This window comes from Dipodomys merriami, unplaced genomic scaffold (assembly GCF_024711535.1).
Source record: "Dipodomys merriami isolate MVZ:Mamm:240054 unplaced genomic scaffold, mDipMer1.0.p SCAF_1157, whole genome shotgun sequence".
NCBI classification, from domain to species: Eukaryota; Metazoa; Chordata; class Mammalia; order Rodentia; family Heteromyidae; genus Dipodomys; species Dipodomys merriami.
The window spans coordinates 103,817-109,816 of NW_027202446.1; positions in this window are offsets into that span (position 1 = coordinate 103,817).

Here is a 6,000-nt window from a genome sequence, read left to right on the forward strand (position 1 = left end):
GCTCCAGATTGACTTTCCATTTCTGTTAACACAGAGCCATAAATTAGGCATGCAAGTTTGCCTTTGACTTCAACAGCAATAACAAAGATCACTTTTCTCACGAGGATTGATATTTGTGTCAATTTTTTCTTTGTTGTGGCCATTTTTAGGATGTCATACCACTAAAGTGTTAATACCATTCAGTGAGTCAGAAGCAGGGATTTCTTTGCTTTGATCGTTGTTGGATTTGGAACATTACGGTGTTCCAATCCTTGAATCTTGAAGTCTTCCCTGTGTTCTACAATTTCCTTAATATTTATCTAAGGTTTAGTTTTTGTGAGGCTTGTTGACCGTGGATATGTAGCTGTGAGACAGAAGGAGTGGTGGACTGGCTATTGTTCATGTTTAACCACTGCCCTTGTCCTGCTTTTGCATGCCTTGTTTCTGATTCGCAGAGGCCATACTTTTTGTGGGTGTTCCTGTGGGGGTTGTGCCACCAGGCTGCTGACCACCTCTTCTTTTTTTTTTATTAAATTTTATTTTATTTGAGAACATACTGTACAGAGGGGCTACAATTACATGGGCAGGATAATGCATACATTTCTTACCAAGCATTGCAGCCTCCTCCTTTGTTTACCCTTCACCTCCCTTCCCAGCATCCCCCCTCCCCCCCACACCGACATTGTAAAGTTGGTTTTGACGTGACATTTTGTACTTCTCATTGTTGCAACAGGTCCACCTGAATCCTTAAACGACTTGTTTGTCCCCATCTCCTCCACATGTTATACTGACATCAAATATAGTGAAAGCGGGGGTTACACTGTGGGGGAGGGACATACAAAGCAACAAAGAAATAATCTTATAAAATGCATTAGAAACACATTCATGAAAGAAACGAAAACATTAAAATACATATTTAAGGGTTCATTTTCCTAACATCACATTATCTGACCTTTTCCGCTTGACTCATACCTATACTAGATATTGCAAATAAGGGAAACCATGGGACCTATGCTTCTTTGGGCCTGGCTTACTTCACTTAATATAATTTTTTCCAAACCTTTCCATTTCCTAACAAATGCGGAAATGTCATTCTTTCTGATGGAGGCATAGAATTCCATTGTGTATATATACCACATTTTCTTGATCCATTCATCTACTGAGGGGCATCTGGGTTGGTTCCATATCTTAGCTATGGTAAATAATGCTGCAATAAACATAGTTGTGCTGGTAGATTTAGTGTGGTCTTGTTTGTAAACATTTGGGTAAATGCCCAAAAGTGGGATTGCTGGATCATAGGGGAGATCTATGTGAAGTCTTTTGAGGAACCTCCATACTGCTTTCCAAAGTGGTTGAACAAGTTTACATTCCCACCAACAATGAAGTAAGGTTCCTTTCTGTCCACATCCCCTCCAGCATCTGTTGTTGTTAGAGTTCTTGATTTTTGCTGTTCTAACTGGAGTGAGGTGATATCTCAATGTTGTTTTGATTTGCATTTCTTTTATGGCTAGGGATGTTGAACATTTCTTCATGTGTCTATTGGCCATCCTTCTTTCTTCTTCAGAGAAGCTTCTCTTTAAGTCTTTCGCCCACTTATTTATTGGGCAGTTGTTTCTTTGAGGACTTGTTGTTGGGTGGTTTAATTTTTTGAGTTCCAAGTATATTTTAGATATGAGACCCTTGTCTGTTGTATGGCTAGTAAAGATCTTCTCCCAATCGGTGGGCTTTCTATTGATCTTGCTAGCTATGTCATTTGCCCTGCAGAAGCTCTGCAACCTTATGCAATCCCATTTGTCCAACCTTTCTTTGATTTGTTGTGCTTCCAGGTCTCTATTCAGAAAATTTCGGCCTGAGCCAAGGAGACCTAGTGTTTCTCCTATTCCATCCTGTAATGTTTTCAGAGTGTCTGCTTTGAGTTCAAGGTCTTTGATCCATTTGGAGTTGATTCTGGTGCAGGGTGATATATAAGGATCGAGCTTTAGTTTTCTACATGTAGTTAACCAATTTTGCCAGCACCATTTACTGAAGAGGCTGTCTTTCTTCCATTCTATTGTTTTAGCTTCCTTATCGAAGATTAGATGGCTATAGGTCTGTAGGTTCATTTCTGGGTTTTCAATTCTATTGCATTTGACCACCTCTTCTTATGGCTCGTTCTGTGCTTGGGTGCAGGCCAGCTCTCACATGGACTTGGTCACATGCTCGTATGCCTCATTCCTCTTTGGAAACAGACAGTTCTGGCTCAAATAATTGCAGATTGTGCCTGTGGGCTCACAGGGGGTTTAGGGGAAGAGTTTATGCAAAACACTGTTGTGTGCAACAGTTGATGGGGTGTGAGAGGTTGGCTCTGACCTTTCTTTGCCTTCGAGAAAGATGTTGGCCATGGAAGAATTGGGGATAAATACTAACATCTTTTCCAACATGAGGACTTGAACTTCATTTCTTAGACAGTGGAAGGACCTTTCTACTTCTGTTCCAGAAGTTCTCTACAGCTGCAGAAGCAGCAGAACAGGCAGGTGAACTGTATGTGCCCTGTGAGATGTCTGGTAGATATCTGGGCGCAGAGAGTCCTGGTCAAGTCCTGAATATCTCAGGTAAGCAGCCCAGAAGGATAGGCTGGTAAGGGTGATGTCTAGGAATACACTTTGGCCTAAGTTCCCATCCTATGTCATTGAGGCAGCTATCTGTCCTCCAGATCTCATCCTGGTATACTGACATATTTGGGGTGATTGTAGGAGGCCAGGGAATGCTGTAAACGATTGTTACAATGGCTTCCTCACCCTGGTGAGTGCTCTTTTCCTCATGAGTGCTCTTTTCCTGGTGAGTGAGTGCTCTCCTTCTGGTGCGTATCCTCTCCTAGTGACTGCTTTCCTCTTGGTTGAGTGCTCAACATTGTGCTCCCGCTCATGGACTAGTGGATGCTGATGACGTTCTTGGAGAGACTTGGAGGAGGAGCATCAGTGTGTCTTCTGCTTTCATGAGGAGGATATTTTGTAATCATAGGTCTCCATCAGCACTGTGAGAAAACCAGGTGGAGAAGCAGGATTGGGCATTTCACCACATCAGCCTTTGGAGCCATTTGTGTACTGTGCAGTGATTCCATCTACACGTTTGCCCTGATTTAAGTTCTGTTTAACTTCAAGTTCTTGGGAATGCTGACAAAGTGGGAAGGCCTCCAGGAGGAGTCCAGATTGTAGGGCTGGGGGTGGGGTGGGTGGGCTAAGTCCCAGTTGAGACTAGGTCTCTGGGTCTGAAGGAGGGGAGGGATCCTGTGCTGTCCTGCGTACCTCTGCACTGACTGCTCTACCAGACCTCTCCCTGGCTTTGCCTTCAACTCCTCTTCTTATCTCCTTCCCCTCCATGTCTGGAGTCATTCTGCAGTGATGTCCTAATGCAGATGAGCAAGGGAACAGAGGAAGTTTCTGTGAACTGGCCTGCTTAGTGATGGAGTTAGTGTTCCTTAGAGCTCTGTATAGTATACTACCCTTCTCAACAAGCCCTGTCTTCTGAGGAGAGGTCCTCTATATTCTTTTGGGTGTTAAAATATGAGTGATAGTTGACAATTGTGTGATTGCTGTCACTTAAGAAATTAGTAACCTTGGGGCTGGGAAGGTGGCTCAGTGGTAGAGCGCTTGCCTTGAGCTGAAGAGCTGAGGAACAGCGCCCAGGCCCAGAGTTCAAGCCCCACAACTGGACCCCCCTAAAAAAGAAAATGATAACCTTTATCTAAAAAAGTCTGTAGTTAATGCAAATATCTGAGGATTTGTGTTCTAGCTGGTAGATCCAGGGGATTCTGGAACCTGAATTGGACTGTGCTGTTTCTTGCTGTTCATTGTCAAGCATTCTGCTGGTTGGCACCAGATACTTAGTGCTGTATCAGAGAGGGGCTCTCATGACCACAGGGCTGTTGGGTGGGTGCCTGGCTTTGGCTGTGACCTGTCGGATGCCTGGCTTTGGCTATATCCTGTTGGATGCCTGGCTTTGGCTGTGTCCTTCCCGCATGTCATTATTTCTTTTCCCATGGAGCTCCCTGAGTGTCAGCGAAAAACAGAGGACAGGACTGGTCTGGAGAAGCTGGGATCCAAGTGTGAATGGGTGTCTTGCCTTCTTCCCTTTCCCTTGTCCTCCCTTCTTCCTTGTCCTTCTTCCTCCTTTTAGACCCTTTGAGTTAGAAATTGAAGCACATAATCTATCATTCTTTGGCATTTGTAAAGAGAAAGAAAGTGCAATTTCTTTGGGATATAGTTGGTGCCCTAGAAAGATGGAGCAGGTGTGCCTGGGCCCCTGACACACCTGTCATCCCTGTGGGGTAGGGTCTACCTTTCTCTGCCAGAGGCTTAGACTTGGCATGGAAGTGGCAGCTGAAGGCTGGTGAAGGTGAAGTGTAGAATTAGGATTCCATGGATAACAGTGAGAGAGGCTGAGATGTGTTGGATTTAAGAGTCTAAAGAAAAAAAAATATCATGCATAAGTGGAGGGATGGAGGAGATGCTGGCTACTGGCACACAGTGGCCTGAGCTCCCACTGTTACATTGGTCTGGGGATTCTGTGAATTTGCTTGTGATTTCTGAGGTGTTCAGCAATACACCAGGCTTCTACCTATCATGTGTCAGTGAAAGGCACAAGCTACTGCTCCTCTGTGACAAAAAGAAGTGCCTCTAAAGAGTGCCCAGTGTTCTCTCTTATGGGGAATTGCTACTGTAGCCCAGTGGCTATACTAAATCTTCTGGTAATGTCTCTAGGAGGTCCTGAGTTAAGTGAGCAAGTGTGATAGAGCCCAAAATTCTGTGAGTTTGCCTTCCCCGGGAGTGTATGTACCTGAGTGACACTGAACAAATCCCCAGGGTGCTTTCAAAAGCTGCGGCCCTGAGTTAGGTGAATGGTTTAATTGATGCAGCACAATCCTAGCAAGCTTAATGGGTTGTTTTTTGTTAATCCCAGTATTACCAAAATACTGTGGTCCAGCTAAGTATGGTGATGCATACCTGTAATCTTAAAACTTGGGTTGAGCAGGAGGGTTGTAAGATACAGACTTGGCTTTGTAATAAGATCTTTTCTTTTTTGCTTTTTTTCTTTTCTTTCTTTTTTTTTGTCAGGCTCAAACTCAGGGCCTGGGCACTGTCCCTCAGCTCTTCAGATCAAGGCTAATACTCTACCACTTGAGCCACAGCACCACTTCTGGCTTTTTTTCTCCTTATGTGGTCCGGGGGAATCGAATCCAGGGCCTCATGCATGCACTGAACTACTGAGCCACATTCCCAGTCCAGAGCTTTTTTTTTAATATAAAAACAAAAAAAAGGTTGTCTTGGTAGGAAGGAGAGGGAGAATGGCTTCGTGTAACTTCTTTTGCAGCTATGTTCCCTTGAGTCTCTTCAAGGTCTGGTTCACCCTTCCCTCCATGGGGCTGCAGTCCCTTGGAGTCTCTTATTAAACCTTCCTTGGTTTGTGTCTGGAGCATCTTGGATATAACATGAGGCCTTACTCTGAGTCAGGCTTGATCATGTTTCCTAGTGTGAGAAAAGCTTCTTTTCTATCAAAAGTAGATTGGCTCCTTTCTGCCAATCTTGTGAGAATTTTTTTTGAAACTTTATTTGTTGGCCTGGTTGTTTGGCGTTTGTTGATTACATTTTGGTTATATCTTTTGCCTGCTGTACTTTAAGAATCCTTTACAAAGACCCTTGAATGTTTGTGACACCCTGTTCATTCACATCCTTTTGCACATTCTGTATCTGAGCTCAGACAGTCTGAGCACATGGGCAAAGCCTCTTGGCTTTAGGAATTAAAGGGAACAGTGTGTGCTGTGTGTATTTGTTTGCCAAATTTTTGGTTGGTGACACACCCTTCTGAAGGAGTAAATTTTGTCTTGCTAAATTCCTTTGGAGTAGATGTTCTTATTCCTACAGGACATCCCAATATCCAGAGACATTTGTAACACTACCGACTCTAGGATAGCATGTATGGACAGCTTCCATGAAGGCTTTCAGGGAGAGAGCAGCATTGTTGGGCTTGGCTGAACAGGAACTA